Source organism: Canis lupus, chromosome 37, assembly GCF_011100685.1.
Source record: "Canis lupus familiaris isolate Mischka breed German Shepherd chromosome 37, alternate assembly UU_Cfam_GSD_1.0, whole genome shotgun sequence".
NCBI lineage: Eukaryota > Metazoa > Chordata > Mammalia > Carnivora > Canidae > Canis > Canis lupus.
In genome coordinates, this window is record NC_049258.1 from 11,309,965 (window position 1) to 11,333,060 (window position 23,096).

General features: G+C 35.0%; 1 protein-coding gene and 1 non-coding gene across 2 annotated transcripts in view; one reads left to right on the plus strand and one right to left on the minus strand.

Annotated features, from left to right (window-relative positions):
- BMPR2 (bone morphogenetic protein receptor type 2) overlaps positions 1-23,096 on the plus strand; it is a 197,819-nt gene that overhangs the window by 109,102 nt on the left and 65,621 nt on the right. The gene's annotated exons all lie outside the window — the stretch shown is intronic.
- On the minus strand, positions 6,204-6,324 carry LOC119868000. Its single transcript, XR_005385490.1, has one exon. It is a non-coding gene; the product is annotated as a U6atac minor spliceosomal RNA (small nuclear RNA).

Sequence of the window (23,096 nt, forward strand, 5' to 3'; positions counted from 1 at the left end):
AACTAATTAAGGATTTTACAAACAGAGTTTTGCTATATATACTCTTTTGGGCAAGGTGGGAGAATTGCAAACAAATACTAAACTCATTTAGGTTTGTTTTTTAGAAGCCTGGACAAAGCAATTATGAAACAATTGTAATAGAATTAAGAAATAAGTAGGGCAGCCCCGGGGGGGGGCTCAGCGGTTTAGCGCTGCCTTTAGCCCAGGGCCTGATCCTGGAGACCCGGGATCGAGTCCCACGTCGGGCTCCCTGCATGGAGCCTGCTTCTCCCTCTGCCTGTGTCTCTGGCTCTCTCTCTCTGTGTCTCGAATAAATAAATAAAATCTTTAAAAAAAGAAAAGAAAAGAAAAGAAAAGAAAAGAAAAGAAAAGAAAAGAAAAGAAAAGAAAAGAAAAGAAAAGAAAAGAAAAGAAAGAAAAGGAAAGAAAGAAAGAAAGAAAGAAAGAAAAGAAAGAAAAGAAAGAAAAGAAAGAAAAGAAAGAAAAGAAAGAAAAAGAAAGAAGTAAATGGTGTTGTAAATGGTGTTGATGCACTTGGGAGCCAGAGCTCTTACTGAGGAAATAGACACTTGCAATTATAGATGGGGGAAGACAAAAGAATCCTATGTGAATAAATTATAACTCAAGGTATGAGTACTGATTTATGACTTTAAAGACATATATATGTGTTACATGCAAGGATATGTGGCCATGTACATATGTGTATGCACGTGTACATACTTGTATGTATATATATTTATATTTATGTGTGTAGTGTACACACACACACCTATATATATTTCTTAGCTCTATTTGTTGAAAAGGATAAGAAGCAATAAATGGCACCCCAGTAGCAGTGAACAAATGTAATACTCAGATTTCGACTCTAAGACCAGTCCCCTCTGAAAGGAATTTGGGCTTCTTGGAAAAATGACTTATCCTAAGACTGGAGCAGGATAGGTGCAAGATAAGCCCAAAATATCTTGTAACGCTAGAAAGTAAGGAAAAGAAGTACCCAAACAGGGTGGAGACTTCACAAAGGCATAGGAGCCAGCATGAAGGAACTCCGACTGTCTAAATTTGAGACAATTGGAGTGCTAAAAAAAGCACAGTAACAAATTGTAATCCATTGCAGTGAAAATGAATTCATGAGTCAATGCTGATAGCAGAGAGGGGAGAAGAAAGGGCACTTGCTTATGGTAAATGCCAGGTGCCAACTAGTGAATGTAGGAGTGCTGGAATTGGAAAATTACCCTTTTGTAACCATCATGGTAAGAATTGGATCAGGTGAGAATAATCAGAACATCCTAAATCTAAGGACATTTTCAATATGGAGCCAGGATATTTTTGTTGTTTTAAAGCATCTGCCATGTATTTCAAGGAAAAATTTAGTAATTATAAGTTGAGGAAATTGGATAACATTTTGACCAAGTGATTAAAATTAACATCATTAATGAAGGGCAGATGGACATTGATGATACTCTGAGTAGGAGAGTATCACTAATAGAGTACCATATTTTAGCCAAGAATTCATAACCAGAATCTAATCAGAAGGGAACATCACACAAACTATGAACTAGAAATGCTCTATTACAAGAAGGGGATTTGTCAAAAATGTCTAAGACCTATAAGGCAAAGAGACTGTGGGAAGGATCTAGATAAAGGAGGCTAAAGAAACTTGACAGCTAAGCCATACCTAAGTTTCCTATGCTGGATGCAAAAAAATATGATAAAGGACATTATATCAATTGACAAAAGAGATTATTAAAAAATTATTTCAATATTAAATATACTGAAGCTGGTAGCAGTACTGTGGTTATATAACAGATTATCTATATCTTTGGAAATACTCTGAGAAATTTTAGAAATAAGGAGCACAAATATATATATATATATATATATATATATATATATATATATATATATATATATATAACTTCCCTGAAATGGTTCAAAAAAGTATGTGTGTGCATGTGTGTGTGTGTGAACATATCTGCTTGCGCAGAAAGAGAAAATAATAAATCAAGCAAATGGGGTAAAATAGTAATAAGTGAATCTGGGTAAAGGTGTATGGGTATCTTTGTGCTATTCTTATTCTTATAAATGTTCTGGAAGTTTTAAATTTATTTCCAAATAAAAAGTTTATTTGAACTTTTTAAAAAGTAAATTTAAAAATATATTGTTTTGAAATATAGTACATTTCAAGAATATTCTGTCAACAGCTTTTATCAATCCATATCTGAGATGTTCAGTTTGGGATTATTTGATTTGTTGATGAAACACTAAACTGAAAGCAATAGGAAGTTTTTTCATATCTACTTCAGGCCATTAACTTTTATTAAGAAATTACACTGAATTGGCCACATTTATTTTCTACAAAGAAGCAAACAAGCAAAAGAAGGTCTCTCATTTTTCACTTGTACATCTAGCTAGATGAAAGAGGAGTGAATTTGTGCATAAGTTCTCCTCAGTATTTTTATAGTTACAATTCAGAGTGTTACCTAGATTTTTGTTTGCTATAATCTTTTGAACCAAAAGCAGAAATATTGTCAACTAGGAATCAGAAATGTTAGCCCAATAAAAAGGGAGAATGTTTTAAGTAAAGTGCTCTAATTTGGGAGCATTGGCCCAATTTATAGATTTTGTTCTAAACAGAGTGGTAAATTTGAAATTAGCAAATAAGATGAATATTGGTTTTTGCATTAATCTCAAGAAAAATAATTATTATATTGAATGTCAGACATTTAGTCTATAAATGATAGGTGCTTGATCAAAATAAAAATAGTTTTAAGTGTTGAAGTTTAAATAAATTAATTAAAATATAACGTTAAGGGGGCATCTGGGTGGCTCAGTTGGTTAAGTGTCCAGCTCCTGATTTTGGCTTAGATCATAATCTCAGTCATGAGATCAATCTTATGTTGGGCTCCACACTCAGTGTGGAACCTCCTTGAGAATTCTCCCTCTCCCTCTGCCCTTCCCCCTGCTCTCACTCTCCATCTCTCTCTAAAATAAATAAATAAATCTTTAAAAGAATGTGTGTGTGTGTATACACACACATAATTAAGACAGAATAGAAACATGGTGCGCACTTACAGAGATGGAGAAGTAGGATGGTATGGGGTGACCATTGTGGGGGAAAGTTACATATATTCTAATATTCTATTTGAATCTTTAACCTGAGAATATATTTGTGTATTATGTATATTAGAATATATTAAAGAAATACCTGCTTGTTAAATTAGAAAAATGGAAAAATGAGATAAGTGGAAAGGAGAGGAAATAATCTTTAATAATTTTCTATATCCAAATACAACCATTATTAATATTTTGAATTTTTTCTAGTTTTTCTCTTTAATTTTTGTATAGTTGTACTAGTGATAAAAATGCATTTTAGGGAGCACCTGGCTGGCTCAGTTGGTAGAACATGTGACTTTTGATCTTAGGGGTCCTGAGTTAGAGCCCCATCTTGGGGGTAGAGTTTACTTTAAAAAACAAAAAAAAGGAAAAAATGCATTTTAGATCCTACTTTTTCATTGAGCAGAATAAGTATTTTCCAGATTATTGTATATGTTTCATAGTCATCAGTTTTAATGGTTGTATATTATTTCATCAAATAGATATTTTCCTTATCCATTCCCTCAGTTTTGGACATTTACACTGTTACTAGTTTTTTATTACAATGAACATCTTTGTATATGTAGCATTATATTAAATTGTAATTCCCAGAATTTTAATTTCTATATCCAATAAGTAGCAGTATTAAAATTCTTCATATATTGTCAAATTGCTTTTCTATTGGTGGAAACAGTTCACATTCTCCTATGAGAGAATGCTATGCTGGAGTGCATATTCCATCATGTCTTTATAAGCACTGGATTATTAAAATAAAGCTTTGCTGAGACCATTTTAAAAAATGATTTGGATTGGGATTTTTTTTGTTTTTTGTTTTGGGGGATTTTTTGAGAGAGAGAGAACATGCATATGAACAGGGAGAGGGAGAGGGAGAGTCTGGCAGGCTCCATGCTCAGCATGGAGCACAACATAGGGCTTGATCTCACAACCGTGAGATCATGACCTGAACCTCAGTCAAGAGTCGGACACTTAACTGACTGAGCCACCCAGCACCCACTGGATTGTTTTTATTAGTGAGGTTCACATAATTTTTGTTTCTTCTCTGTTTTGAATCTCCTTATGTTCATTGTCTATTTGTAATACTCTTTTTTAAAATAATGAAGCTAATTAGCTTTGAAAAAAATGATTTATAATAGTCTGAAATCTAGTCATTTCATCCCTTGTCAGTTTGTCTTGATACAATAGGGATGACGGGAGCTATATTTTAAGTACTGATTTAACATGCAAATGCATGTTTAAAAAAAAAATCTTTGAACCTTGACTCTTCCTAAGGAAAGACCCTTAATATCTCATTCATTAAAAGTTCAATGCTCATTTATACTGCTAAATTATACCTTAATCAAGGTGTTAAAATGTTCATTATTTATTTTTCTGAGAACAGTGTTCACTGAAACAGTATCTCTACATCTCTTAAAGATGGCTATTAAAGCTTTGCAGGGCAGCCCGGGTGGCTCAGTGGTTTAGCGCCGCCTTTGGGCCAGGGTGTGATCCTGGAGACCTAGGATCGAGTCCCATGTCGGGCTCCCTGCATGGAGCTTGCTTCTCCCTCTGCCTGTGTCTGTCTCTCATTCTCTCTGTGTCTCTCATGAATAAATAAATAAAATCTTTAATAAAAAAAATAAAAATAAAAATAAAAAAATAAAAATAAATAAAGCTTTGCATTTACATATTGTTTTATAACTTCAAAGTGCTGTCACATGTATAAACTCTTTGAAGATGTGTCCTTAGTATTTGGGTAGTTTAGTAAAAAACAAACCCTTTTGTCCTATTGAGTAACTATGCTACTCAGGTTGAATGGTCATTAAAGTGGTTGTCTTTAGGAGATTCAACTTGCAGCTTATCTTTTTTAAAACTTTTTGCCGGGCAGCCCGGGTGGCTCAGGGGTTTAGCACCGCCTTCAGCCCAGGGCCTGATCCTGGAGACCTGGGATCGAGTCCCACATCGGGCTCCCTGCATGGAGCCTGCTTCTCCCTCTGCCTGTGTCTCTGCCTCTTTCTGTCTCTCCTCTCTGCTGTGTTGCTCATGAATAAATAAATAAAATCTTTAAAAAATAAATAAATAAAACTTTTTGCCTATTATTGTATTGACAATCAATGTCAGGTGTTAATATTTTGGGCCCCCAACAAAAAAATGTTTTAAATTATTTCAAACATAAAAAAAAGCTTCCATATACCTTTTATCCACAGATTTACCAGTTCTTAACATTTTGCTGTATTTGCCTTATTAATCTCTCTCTCTATATATATATATGCTGATCACTAATTTTTTCTGAACCTTTTGCAATTAAGTTGCAGGCATCATACCTAAATTTTCACATATTTTTCAGTTGTCTTTGTCTTTTCTATTAAATTATTTTAAAAAATTATTTTTCATTTTTTCAGAGAGAGCTAGCATGCAAGAGAGCATGAGGTGGGGAGGGGCAGAAGGATAAGCAGACTCCCTGTTGAGCAACGTGCCTGATGTGGGGCTCTATGCCTGGACCTGAGATCATGACCTGAGCTGAAGGCAGAGACTTTAACTGATTGAGCCACCCAGGTACCCCCTACTAGATTCTTAAAAAAAAATTTTTTTTTTAAAGACTTTATTTATTTATTCATGAGACAGAGAGAGAGAGGCAGGTTGAGGGAGCAGCAGCGTCCATGCAGGGAACCTGACACGGGACCCCAGCCCGGGACTCCAGAATCATGCCCTGGGCGAAGGCAGACTCTAAACTGCTGAGCCACCCAGGTGTCCCTAAAAAACTTTTTTATGAGAGTATAGTTGACACACAATGTTATGTTTTAGGTGCATGATAAAGTGATTCAATATCTCTTTATTTTATGGTATGTTCACCACAAGTGTAGCTACCATCTGTCACCATACAACATTATTACAGTGTCATTAACTATATTCCTTATGCTGCACCTTTTATTCCCATGACTTTATCATTCCATAATTAGAAGCCTGTACCTCTCACTCTCCTTAACCCATTTTTGCCCATCTCCCTACCCTTTCCTCTTGCAACCATCAGTTCGTTCTCTGTATTTGTAGGTCTGATTATTTTTTTGTGTGTTTATTCATTTGTTTTGTTTTTTATTTTCCACATGTAAGTGAAATCAAAAATGATAGATGCCTGAAGTAGGTGGTAATGCCTTAACCATGTGTGCGTTGTCAGGCCTGAGGGCCTCTTACATCCTTGTAAGGGTAGTGCTAATCTCTCCTTTCATACAACACTCTTATACAAGATTCTAAAGTCTTTGGTGATAGGGACTTTTTTATTTTTATTTTTATTTTTATTTTTATTTTTTATTTTTTATTTTTTTTGATAGGGACTTTTTTAAATGCTCTTTTGTCTCAACAATGTCTAATACCGTGTCAGGTATGTAGTGGTAGGAGTGCAATAAATGTTTGTTAAATGAATAATTTAATGAATAGATATATGGTAATATATAAATTCTGAAATGTTTTCAAATGCTTGAAAGGAATAGGATTTATTGTCATTTGTAATCTGGCAAAAGTTGAAATCCGTGGATTCACTCACTAATGGACAGTATTTATTGAAAGTTGGTTGCTACTTTCAATTAAAAGGACAAATAGTTCATGGGATAGCAAGTGCAGACAAATGCAGAACAATTATTAACTCCCTTATTTTAGATTTCATTATGGTGAAATACAAAAAAAGCCATAATTGTTCCTATTCTCTTTTCCTTCCCAAAAAAGAAGCATCAAATTTGAATTTTCAAAATAATGCAGGAATTTAGAAAATTTTTCCCTATGTAGATGCTGTTACATATCTCATTTTCAGAGATACTTTACTCAAAAAGTACAATTGTAGCATATATTAATACTGGTAAAGAAAATGATGCACAAGTAGGTTATGGCTTTTTTAAAGGTTATATTCTAGGGAAACAGCAGAAGGTACTTTATGTTCTCTTTAGCCTAGTCATTTCTCTCTCAATTGTTTTCAGCTGAACAGTTTACTTCCTGACCTCAAACTATTCATTACTGTTACTGGAATTATATCTTATTAAGTATGTGTTTACACAACACCCAGAACCACTTTTTCTTGAGTTCTTACAGCTGTACCCCATACATTGAGTAGGGTTAGACTCTGTGGCAATGAAGGAATATATGGATGACTGAGAATAACAAAATATAGCTCTTCCCTGAGAAAAAGCTGCGTTGTTTTTTTAATCAACCTCAGTTGAGGCTGAAGGCCATCAGGTAGTTAGTGATAGAAACTAAAGCATATGACAGTGGATCTTTAAGAATAAAATGGGAGGAGTTGTCAGAGAAAATATGACCAATCTATGATCATAAGTGAATATCTTTAATTTTGCTGAGCCACAGAGTCTTACATTATAATCATTTAAAGATTATTTTGATGTGGAGTTAGGGGAGTGGAGAAAGGTTATTCCACTTACCTCTAGTTCTTAAAATTTTTCTTACATATTGCAAATTTTGTGTAATCTATAAAACTGCCTGGTTTTTGAGGCAATGAGATATGGTCCAAATTAATGAGATCTCGGTCGACTTCTGGCTGTTTTGCTAAAAAATTTAGTAGGATGAGAAGTCCGCTGATGCTTTTGTTGAGACATAAATTAAATGTCTGTTTTATTTTTTTTGAAATGTCTGTTTTAAAATAATTAAATATCAGCAGTTACATATTAAAGTTCTGTTCCAATAGATCACCAGTGATTTCTGGTCAGTGAGGACACCAGCTCTCTATTCTCAAAAAACAAAAACAAAAAAAATTTCCTCCAATCCCAGCATCAGAGGTATGGTTTAAATGTTGTGCATGTTCCTCCATTAGGAAGCATTATTACCATTTTTTGAAGGAAAGGAAAAAGAACTTTTGATATTTAGAAATCTATGCCAATTATTTTGCCATAATCCATAATCTGAGGTTCAGATCTGAGTTTGGCATTGGAGGCCCAGAGTGTGTGTTCAACCAGAAACTCATTGTGAGAGAATTCTCTAAGGAAAAAATTGGCTAGAGATCAGATTATGGGGTATGGGGTTGATAACTCCTATTCTAGGTCTTTGTGCCTGAATTATTTTTTCAAAGATTTTTTTCTTCTAGTGGTGAGTCTGTGTTTCAGTTGTTTGTCCTTTTTTTCAAGGGGATAGGTTCCATATTTAACTATTTTCATTGTATGGGAACCTTAAAAAATACAAGCCAAAGGTAATATTCCTGTTCAGTACTTGATTATAAGTAAAACTAGACACAATTAGGAATTAAGGAAGATTAGGTACTTTTCTTCCCTTGATATCTTATTTTCTGAAGCCCTGAATTTTTTGCTTAGGAAACCCTCCTTCTGTTGTATGTAGTATATATGTTAGCTTTTATAGGCACTGTCCTTTCTACCCTCATCAATATATGGTATTCTTAGTTCTATTTCCCTTCAGATACTAGTGTGAGATATTTATTTAATGAGTTTTGCCTCATAAAATACTTGCAGTAAATTTAAGATTCTTAGAGAATATTATTCCAGATAAGACAAATGTAATACTAGTGAATTTAATACTAGTGAAATTTTAATTCATTTTATCAGATTATGGACTTATTAGACTGAGCAGTCTCTTTACAATAAAAATATAAAGGGAATTTGGGCATTTAACATTTAACATTTAACATAACATAATTTAACATTAACCAAAACTAGCTAAACATTTTAAAATATTCCCTATGTATTAGACGTTGTTCTAAGTGCTGTCTATGCATTAAACCTTTACAGTTACCCCTTACAGAAATGTATGAAATGATTACTGTTATATTTTTATTTTACATGAGAACACTGAGGCGCAGATACATAACTTACCACGTCACACAGCTAATGAGAGTTAGAGCCAAGATTCAAATGTAGGTGTTTTGACTCCAGAGTATGTGTTGTTAACCATTACTTTCTGTTGGTTTTAACCATTACTCTTTATAATCAGTTGTTATTAATCATTACTCTTATACTCAAACAGGGGGCCAGTTTATATATGTTTGCTCATTCATTTGGAAGGAGGAGAGAAAAGATTATTTTGAAAATAATTGATTGCATTTTCTAAAAGTGAAGAACTCTGATTCTTTCACCATATCTGTGTACCACTGAATATTATGTTTTCTATATTCATATGACATATTACTTAATATTTTCTTCAAGTTATCTCATTAAAATTATACATGCTTTAAAGAGAAACTTTCTATCACTACTGTAAATGGAAAGCCAATGTCATAAGTAGAAGTAACTTGGGCAGCCCGGGTGGCTCAGCGGTTTAGTGTCTGCCTTCATCCCAGGGCGTGACCCTGGAGACCCCGGATCGAGTCCCATGTCGGGCTCCCTGCATGGATCCTGCTTCTCCCTCTGCCTGTGCCTCTGCCTCTCTCTCTGTCTTCTCTCTGTGTATTCTCATGAATAAATAATAAAATCTTTAAAAAAAATAAGTAGAGGTAACTTTAAAAATTCTTTTTTTGTTTAAGATTTTATTTATTCATGAGAGAAAAAGAGAGAGAGAGCGAGAGAGAGAGGGAGGGAGAGACACAGGAAGAGGGAGAAGCAGGCTCCATGCAGGAAGCCTGATATGGGATTTGATCCTGGATCTCCAGGATCATGCCCTGGGCTGAGGGTGGCACTAAACTGCTGAGCCACCCGGGCTGCCCCAAAATTCTTTATTTAAAAGTAAATAAAATGAAAACTAAGCCATACATACATACATATACATATATATATATATATATATATTTCATATATATTTCAATATATGCATATTAGCTAATTAGATATTGTGGCTTGCCAAATTGTCTGAAACTTGAAGCTTACTTTCTCTGAAAGATAGTAGAGATACACTGTCACCAAGTTGAGGTTGAGGTTTTTTTTTCTTTTGTAATTAGACAAAAGAAGGAAAACTAACTCACTAACACATGTCCATCTACAACCTAAAACCAGAAGTCTGACACTTTAGAAAAGTGAACTATATTATTCTGAGTCCCTTCGAACCATAAGAGAATTTGCAGTTCTGTTTAAAAAGAAAATCAGGGATCCCTGGGTGGCGCAGCGGTTTAGCGCCTGCCTTTGGCCCAGGGCGCGATCCTGGAGACCCGGGATCGAATCCCACATCGGGCTCCCAGTGCATGGAGCCTGCCTGCTTCTCCCTCTGCCTGTGTCTCTGCCTCTCTCTCTCTCTCTGATGTGACTATCATAAATAAATAAAAATTTAAAAAAAAAAAATAAAAAATAAAAAGAAAATCAGTCTTGGGATCCCTGGGTGGCACAGCGGTTTAGCACCTGCCTTTGGCCCAGGGCACGATCCTGGAGACCCGGGATCAAATCCCATGTCGGGCTCCCTGCATGGAGCCTGCTTCTCCCTCTGCCTATGTCTCTGCCTCTCTCTCTCTCTCTCTCTCTCTCTCTCTCTGTGTGTGACTATCATGAATAAATAAGTAAAATCTTAAAAAAAAAAAAAAAAAAGAAAATCAGTCTTTAAATGAATTTATATTTATAGTATTTTACTTTCTTATGCCTTTATTTCATGCTTATGTGTTTATAAATTCCCAGAGCTTAAAAGAAGAGTATAATTATTGCAAGGTTTGAATACTTATTTTAGAACAGTTTCTTGTTAAGGTTTCTGGAATTAATATAATTAACTTCCCTAACTATAAAGTAAACAAAGTAATTAGGTTAGTAGAAAAGCAGACAAAAATTTGTCATTTAATAAGAAATTAAATAGACTTAAGTCATTGTATTTGGTGTTGGAGGTTCCTAGGTGAAAGTCAGTATAAAAATGTAGAATGCTTTTTATTTTCTTCAATTTACATCATTCATTACTTTGATTGTTGGATCAAATTGTTGAGAAACAAAGATTGAATAAAGCTAAGTTTAAGAAATCACATTCTAAAAAATAAGAAATCACATTCTAATTTATGCTGTGCTGTTAAGATTAGAAATTCTAACTTCAGTGTCTGGCAGTAAATGTCTTTATCTCACATCAAGCTAGAAAATAGAAAAGAAAGCCTACATTCAAAGAAACTGACATATGGCATAGGGCCACAGATAGGTTTTTAGCTGTTGTAAATTTATAATGATTTTTCAGTTTTTATTGCTTCAATGACAGCATTAAAGTGATTGAATAGACACAAAAGGGGAAATAAGGATGGCTGGAAGTTTTGCTTAGTACTTCATGAAGCATATTAGCAAGAAACAAAGTATATTTGATCTTATTAAAAATATTAGTGGAGAAGAGATGGTGCAAGAGAAGCATGTATCCTTTAGAAAATATAAATTCTTTAATGCAATAGTAACAAGATTTTATTTACACGTTCTATTGTGTTGATCACAGTTTTCATTCTAAAATTTTGCTAGCTCTGCTCCTATTGAATATCAATCCAAATCCATACCTACATATTTTGTCCTTATTCTCTCATAAAAAATAATCCCTCTTCATGTTGGTGGGTTTTTTTGTTTTTAAAGATTTTATTTATTTATTCATGAAAGACAGAGAGAAAGAGAGAGAGAGAAAGAGAGAGAGAGAGAGGCAGAGACACAGGTAATGAGAGAAGCAGGGGTCCATGCAGGGAGCCCAATATGGGACTTGATCCTGGGACCATGGGATCACGCCCCGGGCCAAAGGCAGGCACTTAACTGCTGAGCCACCCAGGCTTCCCTATGTTGGTGTTTTAAAAATTTATATTACTTGATTGTCCTGATGAACAAGCAAGACCTGTTTACTAACCTGACTTTCCTGACAAACTCAATGGAAGCTTTTTGTCTATAAAATGTAAGACCCAAGCATTAATAGTAGAATTGATTGGTATTTAAAAATAAATGTCTTCTGAAATACTAGACAATTTTGAATCTAGAAGTAAGAAATAATTTTCATGTCTTTATTTTAACATCTATAATTCTTCTTATCTTTTATTTCCAGTTCCATGTATGTTCCTCTGTACCTGCCTTAACTTTCTCATTTTCTGTAGTATCTCTCTGTTTACTGGGAATTTTCTGCATATGTTTGTTCTTAAAGCAAAGCTGATTATCCATCTAATATATATTTAGTGGTTTCATATGCCAACGTACCATAAAATGTAGAGTCACAAATACATGAAGACACTTCAAGTATGTTCAAAACTAAGATGAGGAATCCCTGGTTGGGTCAGCGGTTTGGCGCCTGCCTTTGGCCCGGGGCATGATCCTGGAGTCCCGGGATCGAGTCCCTATGTCAGGCTCCCTGCATGGAGCCTGCTTCTCCCTTTGCCTATGTCTCTGCCTCTTTCTCTCCCTCCCCACCGCCCCTCTCTCTCTCTGTTTCTCATGAATAAATAAAAAAAGAAAAAAGAAAATTCCATTTATTAAAAAAAAAAAGATGAAACTAGTGATTTGAATAGCAACTGTCTTCATAACAGTATGTTGGGTTTTTTTAATTGAGGTGTAATTGACATGTAACATTATATTGGTTTCAGGTGTTCAGTATAACGAGTTGCTATTTGTATGTATTGCAAAATGATCACCATAGTAAGTCTAGTTAATCTATGATTGTGCATAGTTACACAATTTTTTGTTCTTGTGGTGAGAACTTTTAAGATTTTACTCTTACCAACTTTCGAATATGCAATATAGTATTATTAACTATAGTCACCATGCTGTACATTTTATCCCTATGACTTGTTTATTTTTATAACTGGAAGTTTGTACCTTTTGACCCCCTTTACCACTTTGACCCAAACCTCTCCTCTGGCTACCAGCAATCTATTCTTTGTTATCTATGAGCTTGGGTGTTTTTTGTTTTTTTATTTTATTTTTTTATATTCTGCATGTAAGTGAAATTATATGGTACTTGACTCTCTCTGTCTGACTTATTTCACTTAGCTTAATGCCCTTGGATCCATCTATGTTGTTGTAAATGGCAAGATTTCCTCCTTTTTTTAATGGCTGAATAATATTGCTATATACACATACATACACATATTCATTCACTGATAGACACTTAGATTGTTTCCAAATCTTGGCTATTTAAATAATGCTGCAATGAACATGGGATGCATATATCTTTTTGAATTAGTGTTTATGTTTTTAGATAAATATCCAAAGTGGAATTGCTGGATTATATAGTAGTTCTATTTTTAATTTTTTAAGGTACCTTCATACTGTTTTCCATAGTTTCCAATTTACATTCTTACCAACACTGCACAAGGGTTCCCATTTTCCACATCCTTGCCAAAACTTGTTATTTCTTTTCTTTTTGATAAATAATGTTTAATAATAATTGAACAGATACAGCTTTGGTTGGAAATGCACTGACAACTTAAATACTGTTATAAGCTCTTTTCAGATTCTCTTTTTTAAGAAGTACATTATAGTATTATAAGACTGATGAATCACTGACTTCTACCTCTGAAACAGACAATACATTATATGTTAATTAGATTTATTTGTATTTTTTAAAAGATTTTATGTATTTATTCATGAGAGACACAGAGCGAGAGGCAGAGACAGGCTGAGGGAGAAGCAGGCGCCCTCTGGGGAGCCCGATGTGGAACTCGATCCCAGAATCCTGGGATCATGACCTGAGCCAAAGGCCGGCACTCAACCACTCAGCCACCCAGGTGCCCCTAATTAATTAGATTTAAATAAAATTTAAAAAATAAATAAAATTGCAATGAAAAATTAAAAATAATTTTAAGCACTTTATAGTCTAGCCATAGTATGAAATTAACCTAATCAGCTGCTTAAAAAAATAGAATCATCTAAGGGAGGGAAGTGTAATGTTTCAAAAATATTCACTTGATTCTTTGGGAGGTATATAGTATAATGATTAGGAGCACTGGCTCTCAGGGTACCTGTGTGGCTCAGTTGGTTAAGTGTCTGCCTTCAGTTTAGGTCACGATCTCTGGGATTGAGCCCTATGTCGGACTTCCTGCTCAGCAAGGAGCCTGCTTCTCCCTCTCTCTCTATGGTTGCTTACTGTCTTTCTCAAACAAACTTGAAAAAAAAGGTGTGTTGTCTCTCAGGGGCGCCTGGGTCTGCCTTCAGCTCAGGTCACGATCCCAGGGTCCAGGGATCAAGCCCCCTGTCACTGGGCTTCCTGCTCATTGGGGAGTCTGTTTCTCTGTCTGCCCCTTCCCTCCACTTGTGCTCTCTTTCTTTCTCTCTCTAATAAATAAATAAAATCTTAAAAAACAAAAAAGGGGGCAGCCCAGGTGGCTCAGCGTTTGGCACTGCCTTCGGCCCGGGTTGTGATCTTGGAGACCTGTGATTGAGTCCCACGTCGGGCTCCCTGCATGGAGCCTGCTCCTCCCTCTGCCTGTGTCTCTGCCTCTCTCTCTTGCTCTGTGTCTCTCATGAATAAATAAAATAAAATCTTAAAAAAAAAAAAAAAAGTGTCAGCCCTCAGTCTTGGTGCTTGAGTTAGAAATTTGCTGTTCTACTTGCTAAACATATCATTGAACAGGTTAGTTAGCCTCTTTATATATTAAGTGTCTCATATACAAAGTAATACTATCTATTTTATATGATTGTTATATAGATTAAACAAAACAGTGCATGTAAAGTGACTAGCATATACAAAACATTTAATAAATATTATTAGGAGAGAACTTTTTAAAAACCAACTGTTAGAAATATCATCCCTCATTTAATTTTCTTTTTACTATTAAGGACATTTTTCCCTTCATTTTTATTTACTATATGAGAGCCTATATTCTGTGATTTTTTTTTTTTTTATTTGAAGAAAGGATTGTTATTGAGTTTCTCATGAAGTGGATTCAGGTTTTCTGTTTTTTGTTTTTTGTTTTTTGTCCTTCCAGTTGAGAAATAGAACAAAGATAATCTTTTCTACATCTTTCATTAACTCCATCCCCCACTAAAAAAAAAAGTTATAATAAGTTATTACTGAAACAGTGAATGATTCTGTTTTATTTTTCCCAAGTGTACACTTTTCAAGGTTTTTAGCAATGAATAAAATATAGTCAGTCTTCAATGAAGGCTGTGATGAACTTGCAGAAAAAATACATGTGTTAGGAAGCTTCTTTCAGGCCTGAGTTATAGTTTTATCAGCTGTGAGTTCAATGTTAATGAATCAGCAATATACAGTATATTAAATAAAACATCTTTATTTTTTTAAAGATTTTATTTATTTATTTATTTATTTATTTATTTATTTATTTATTTATTTATTTATTTATTTATTTATTTAATGAGAGACACAGAGAGCGAGAGAGAAGCAGAGGAAGTACCAGGCTTTTTGTGAGGAGCCTGATGTGGGACTTGATCCCAGAACCCCGGGATCATACCCTCAACCAAAGGCAGACACATTGAACTTCTGAGTCACCCAGGTGCCCTTAAATAAAACGTCTTTAAACAGAAACACATGTAAGAGAAGATTATTATTGATGAGATTGGTGAATATGATTTGACTAGAGACTGACAGGAACCTAACCCTTTATTTCCCATAGGAGCATTGGTTCAGTGTTTGCAATGACTTTATATAACATAACTACCATAGTGAGAATCAAATGTATTTATAGGTTTTCACACTTTCTGAAAGTAGAGCATTCTTATGAAACTTTTGTAATCTGAAATGGTGTAAAGCAAAGAACCATTAATTTATATGGAAAAATTTTTGAACATTCTAAGACCCTAAAAATAACATCTCCTAGGCTTTTCTAGTATTTTAGGGTACATCTTGATAATGGATGCGCAGAATAAATTGAGATAAAGAACAGATGCTCACAAACACAGTTCAGAGCTATGGCAGCTTGATGTTAAGACACTGAGTGTATTTCCTGAAGAAGGAACTTTTGGTGGTACCACTTTTGCTGCTCAGATTGAATGCTGTCTCTCTAATGGAAAATGCTGAATTATATTTTCACTTTTTGTCATCTTTTTACAAAACAAAAATCCTCTTCAGATTTAATTTAACTAGTGAAAACAGGTACTAATGTCTTTCATAAAAGCAAAATGGTATAATTCAAACTTTCAAAAAGTGGAAGATACCTATATATTGTGGTAGGCAGCTTCTGACTGGCTCCCAGTGATCCCTGCCTCCTGGTATTCCCACTTCTATATAATCCTGTCTCCCTGAATATAGGCAAGATTTAGTGATTTGATTCTCAAAGAATATGGTAAAGGTGATAGAATATCACTTTTGTAATTAGGTTTTAAAAGACTGTAACTTATATCTTACTAGTATACTCTCTCTGGCTCTTCTTGTGTACTTGCTCTGATGAAGAGGGCTGCTTGTCAATGAATTAAGGTCTGCTTTCTGCCAACAGCCAAAAAGGAACTAAAGCCCAACAACCCGTAAGGAACTGAATCCTACTAACACCCACTGAGTGAGCTTAGATACTTCCCCATTTAAATGTTGAAATAACCTTGGCATTGACCTAAACCTTGACTGCAGCCTTGTGAAAAATCCTGAAGCAGAGCACACAGTTAAGCAGGGACTGGATTCCTGAGATACCCAGAAACTGAGATAATAAGTCTGTATTAAGTCAATAAGTTTTAGGTAGTTGGTTATGTAACAATAGATAATGAATATGCACATGGTTAAATATTTATAATTACATATTAAAACCTCTGAATACAATATTGAGGAGCATCCAATAATAAGTAATAGTGTGTTTAGACTTTTGACAGTTTTTATTCTTTCCCCTCAGTGTTCAGTTTTTATTTTCTTTTCACTTCCAAATTTTTGACAATAGTGACCACAATTCTTTTTTTTTAAGTTCCTGTTTTTTCATATGAAAAAAAAAATTTCTGTGTGCAGAGAAAAAAATCTAAGACAGAATTAATCTCATATTTCCATGTAGATTCAATAATTATTAACATTTTTCAATTTTGCATTCTCCCTTATGTTTTCCTTTCTGGATGGTTAGATGAATGGATCGATACCTATTTTTATTGTTGCTATTGTCGAACCATTTGAAAGTAAACTACAAATATCACATGCGTCTCTTAGAAATAGAAGACAAATAACAAAATATCAAATCCAAGAAAGTTAATAATAATTCATGATATTAGCCAATAATCTAGTCCAAGCCGAGCCTTTCCCATAATGACTCTTAACACTTTTTTCCAAAACAGAATTCAGTCAAGGTTGATACATGGCATTTGACTCTTTTTTTTTTTTTTTTAAGATTTTATTTATTTATTCATGAGAGACACACAGAGAGAGGCAGAGACACAGGCAGAGGGAGAAGCAGGCTCCATGCAGGGAGCCCGATGTGGGACTAGATCCCATATCCCGGGATCACTCCCTGAGCCAAAGGCAGATGCTCAACCACTACCCAGGTGTTCCTTGCATTTGACTCTTTTGTCTGTTTAATGTCTATTAATTTAACATAGTCTCCTCCTCCCCTACCATTTTTAGTATTCCATGAAATTGACTTCTAGAGAACGTAAAACAATTGTCCTTACATTCTGGGTTTACCAGATTGTTTTATTGTAGTTTTAATTCCTTGAAATTTCTAAATTGGAAGTTAAGTTTAGAAGGTTGATTTCATTTGGGTTAAACATTTTTGGTAAGAATACCTCATGGATGATACTGCAAACTTCATATTGTATCATATCAAGAGGCTCAGTATCAGTTCAGATGGCAACATTTTGTTGAAAACGTACATTTTTCCCTTTGCATTTAGTAAGTAATCTGTGGGTAGATACTTTGTCACCCTACCAATAATTTTGTTATTTAACAACCTTTTCACCTAATGGCTTTAGCATGCATTATTCTTCCTCAAACCTATTATTATATTACAGGTTATAAAACGGTGATTTTCTAGTTCTATCATTCTACTTTAATAGCTGGCATTCTTATGTTAAAAGAGTTTTTTTGAGTGTTACTATGGACTTGTGGATTTTCTTTAATAAAAGATTTATTTAATTATTTTAGAATGAGAAAAGGAGAGAGAGTGAGAGATAGTGAGAACAAGAGGAGGGGCTGAGGGAGAGGGAGAAGACTCTCAAGCATACACCCTGCTGAGCACAGAGTCTATGGCCCCAAGATCATGACCTGAGCCCAAATCAAGAATTGGGTGCTTAACCAACTGAGCCACCCAGGCACCCCATCCATGGACTTGTGGATTTATATTTTAATGCTGAAATAATATTGAATTTGGCTAGAATAGTACTCTTAAGCTAGTTCCTTGTCTTTTTTTTTTTTTTAATTTTTATTTATTTATGATAGTTACAGAGAGAGAGAGAGGCAGAGACACAGGCAGAGGGAGAAGCAGGCTCCATGCACCGGAAGCCCGACGTGGGATTCGATCCCGGGTCTCCAGGATCGCGCCCTGGGCCAAAGGCAGGCGCCAAACCGCTGCGCCACCCAGGGATCCCCCTTGTCTTTTTTTTAAAAATAACAACTTTATTGACATAGAGTTCACATATCATGTTCACCATTTTAATATCTATATATAATGCGTAAATTTCAGTGTTTCTTTTAGTGTATAAACAATATTGTTCAGGCATCACCACTATTTAACTTGCAAGCATTTTCATTATCCCAAAAGAGAAACCCTCAAGTCATTAGCAGTCATACTCCATTATCCTTCACTCCCCACCCTAGGCCTTGGCAACTACTAACGTACTTACTGTCTGTATGGATTTGCCTATTTTGGACATGCACATAAACAGGATCATAGAATATATGGTCTTTTGTGTCTGACTTTTTTCACTTAGCATAATATTTTCAAAGTTCATTTGTATTGTAGCATATATCAGTACTTCATTTCTTTTTATGGATAAATAATATTCTCTTATATGGATATACCACTTTTTGTTTATTCATTCTTTAGTTGATGGATAGTTGGGTTATTTCCAGTGTTGGCTATTATAAGTAATGGTGTGAACAATGATGTATATGTTTTTATGGGGACATATATTTTCAGTTCTCTTGGGCAAGTACCTAGGAGTAGAATAGTTGACTCTTATGACTCTCTGTTTAACTTTTATGAACTGTCGAACTGTTGTCCAAAGTGACTGAAACATTTTACATTCCTGCTAATAATGTTGTCCATATGTACAAAAATGGCAGCTGGAGTTTTGTTAGGCACTGTAGTGAATCTGTAGATCAGTTTGGGGAATTTTACTGTCTTGATAATGTTAAGTTTTCTAATCTATGAATATGAGTTGTCATCCCTATTATTTTGGCCTTTTAAAATTTATTTCAATGATGTTTTATAGTTTTAGTGTACAAGTGTACACTTCTTTTGGTAAATTTATTCCTAATTATTTCTGTCTTTACTGTAGTTAACTGTCTCTTGCTAAGATAGGTACACATTATGTATATACCATTTATAAGATACAAGTTGTTTTTTTTTTTAAGGTTATTTATTTATTTGACAGAGAGAGAGAGCGTGCACACAAGCATGCAGAATGGCAGGCGAGAGAAGGAGAAGCAGGCTCGAGCCTGATGCAGGGCTTGATCATGACTTTAGCTGAAGGTAGACACTTAACTGACTGAGCCACCCAGGCACCACAAGATATAAGGTTTTTAAAAAAATGTTTGGTTCTGAAAAAAATACACATAATCATAAAATTTACCATCTTTACCATTTTTAAGTGTATAGTTCAGTAGTATAAAGTACATTCATATTATTGCATGACCAAATTCCAGAACTCTTTTCATCTTGCAAAACTGAAACACTAATATTTGTATATTTTTTTTCTAATATTTGTATATTGAGTTTATAAACTGCAACTTTACTGAATTCATTTATTCTACAGTTTTTTTATGGAGGTTTTAGGGTTTTCTGTATTCAATATGCTATCTCAAAATAGAGAAAGTTTTATTTCTTCCTTTCTAATTTGGATACCTTTTATTTCTTTTTCCTGCCTAATTGCCATGTCTGGGACTTCCAATATTATGTTGAATAAAAGTAGCAAGAGTGGGCATCTTTGTCTTCTTCCCAATATTAGAAGAAAAGCTTTCAGCTTTTCACCATTGGGTAGGATGTTGGCTGTGGGCTCATCAGATATGACCTTTATTATGTTGAGATGTACATTCCTTCTATCCCCACTTTGTTGAGAACTTTTATCATAAATGGATGTTGAATTTTGTCAAATGCTTTTTCTGCATCTATTGAGATGATCATATGAGTTTTATCCTTTGTTTTGTTCATATGGTGTATCACATTGATGACAAAGGGATCTTGAACCATCTTTGTATTCCTCGAATGAAATGCCTGTTTTTTAATTATATGGCTCCATGATATATTCATGAACCTAAGTATGACTGGTTTTCATCTGAAACTTTTCTCTATGGGAATATTCTATGGAAGACTATTAATTTCATAGAGCTGCTATAACAAATTACCACAAACCAGGTAGCTTAAAACAATGGAAATTTATTCTGTCACACTTATGGAAGCCACAGGTTTGGAGCCAACATGTTGGTGAAGTGGGTTCTTTCTGTAAGCTATAAGGAAGATTCTGTCCTATTCTTCTAGCTTCTGGTAGCTGCCAGTGATTGGGTGATCCTTGGCTTATAGTTTGTGTATTCTGATCTTTGCCTCTGTCCTCATATTGCCTTTACCTCTGTCTCAAATTTCCCTCTGCCTAAGTTCTTTGAAATTTTATTTATTTATTTATTTACTTACTTAACTTTCTTACTTACAAAGACTTTATTTGAGAGAGAGAGCGAGCGAGCACAAGTAGGGTGAAGTGTAGAGGAAGGAGTAGACTCCTTGCTGAGTGGAGAGCCCAATGTGGGACTTGATCCCAGGATTCTCAGATCATGTCCTGAGCTGAAGGCAGATGCTCAACCAACTGAGCCACCCAGGTGTCCCATAGATAATAAGTTCTAGTGCAAAATTCTATGATTCTGTTTCTTATACTTCCATTATACTTATATATAAATCTGTAACTTAGATTTGGGCAGCTCAGCATCCAGTAAATGTCCAGTTTTGCTATTCTGTATTATTCCTCATCACTGCCATTTTTCACATCTATATCTAATCACTATACTAGGCAGACATAGAAAACATTGTTCTTTGCATGACCATGTTTTTTTCTATCAGTGTTAGGTAGTTTATATAATTACATTCAATAAATATTATTCAGTTCAAGTTAGTAATTATTAATCCTCTCCTACTATGTGTAAAACATTGTTTTCTTCCTTAAAACATTGTTTTGTCATAGAAGAGCATAAAAATGCATATAATCAGGGAAAATGAATAGGTTTTCTTTGTTTTGTTTTGTTTTGTTTTTTTAAATTTGAGAGAGCAGAGAGAGAGAGAGAGATAGCATGAGCAGAGAGGGGGTGGGGCAGAGGGAAAAAGAGACAGAGCAGGGAGCCCGTGCAGGATTTGATCCCGGACCCTGGGACACCTAACCAACTGAACTACCCAGGTACTCGGTTTCCTTTGTTTATAAGAAAAAAACACCCGTTATTTAAAATCCAGGTAGGCTTTTTGTATTTTAGTTAGTTGTTTGATTTGTTTTTTTTTTTTTTTAATTTTTATTTATTTATGATAGGCACACAGAGAGAGAGAGGAGAGAGGCAGAGACACAGGCAGAGGGAGAAGCAGGCTCCACGCACCGGGAGCCTGACGTGGGATTCGATCCCGGGTCTCCAGGATCGCGCCCTGGGCCAAAGGCAGGCGCTAAACCGCTGCGCCACCCAGGGATCCCCTGTTTGATTTGTTTAAACAATTAATACCTTAGGTGATTAAGTACCTTCAAATAGGTTTTCTAATTCCCTAATTGTGTCTTGTTTGAAGAGGAAATAGGTATAGCTGATAGAATAAAACATTAAATTTCATTTCATTGTATTCTAAAAATACTCCAAATGTAACTGGCACACTGTGAAATGATAAGCCACAGAAGATATGCCCTCCTACCCACCCTCCCTCCCTCCCTCCCTCCCTCCCTCTCTCCTTCCTTCCTTCCTTCCTTCCTTCCTTCCTTCCTTCCTTCCTTCCTTCCTTCCTTCCCTCCCTCCCTCCCTCCCTCCCTCAATGGCTCAACAAGAAATGTATTTTTCTCTCACATAACAGTCCAGTAAGGAGGATGGCTGAGATGAGGTAGCTCTGCTCCACTAGTTTATCCTGGGACCCAGATTCCTTTCATCTTAGAATGTGCTACCCACACCAGGGTATGATCATTGTTGGCATGTCTGAGGCTGGCTCTCTTGGCCACGTCTGTGTTCCAGACCTCTTGTGTGTGGTGACCTTAATAGTTTCCCGGAAAATTGGTAAGGTATTTTGTAGGATATCTCTCAACTGGATTTGTCTGATGTTTTTCTTATGATTAGACAGAGGTTATTGCTTTGGGGAGGAAGACTACAAGGGGTAAGATTTAAAAACAGAAATAGCACAAATGCAGAACAGGTCAAGACCCAACTTTCTGGATAAATGCTGTCCTGTACCAGAGAGTGGCATTTATACTAGAAAGATTCAGTTACACATAGTAAAGCTAAGGGTTTGAAATACTATTTTCTTGTGCTTGAAAAAAAAGTGTGATCCTGTATTTCTTTTAGCTCTTGTGATCCCTTAATTAAGTTCATCATCTTTGTTTATTACCTGATACCCAGCATTTTCTCAAAATTCAAAATGGTGTACAAGAGTACAAGTTAGTTTATTTTTCTTTTCTTTTTAATTTTTGTTCAATGGTTTGTTTGCAAATTGGTTAGTGTTGGTAGGAGGAATATTGGTAAGAGGAAAAAACTCGAGGCTTTGGAATTAATGTATGAATATAAGAAGTGGAGGCAAGAGGAGGAAAGAAGTATTTTCCAGATTTTCTTTGCCAGCTTTACAGTTTTACTCCCAATTTCATCTATATCCTCAAGTTTACTATGGCATTTATTAAGGTAGTAAGGAGAAGTTGCATTTCAGGAATGCAGTCACCCTAGTTTGTATATCATTGGACCAATTGGATTGTCAACTTCACTTTCCATTTATTTCCTCAATCATTTACTAAGTAGTATAGAGTGAACTAATTTAAAAAATTATTTAAATTTTCTCATACTCTTGCCAATTAATTATCTTTCAATCCTAGTACAGCCACAAATCCTCAGGTTATTACATTATATTC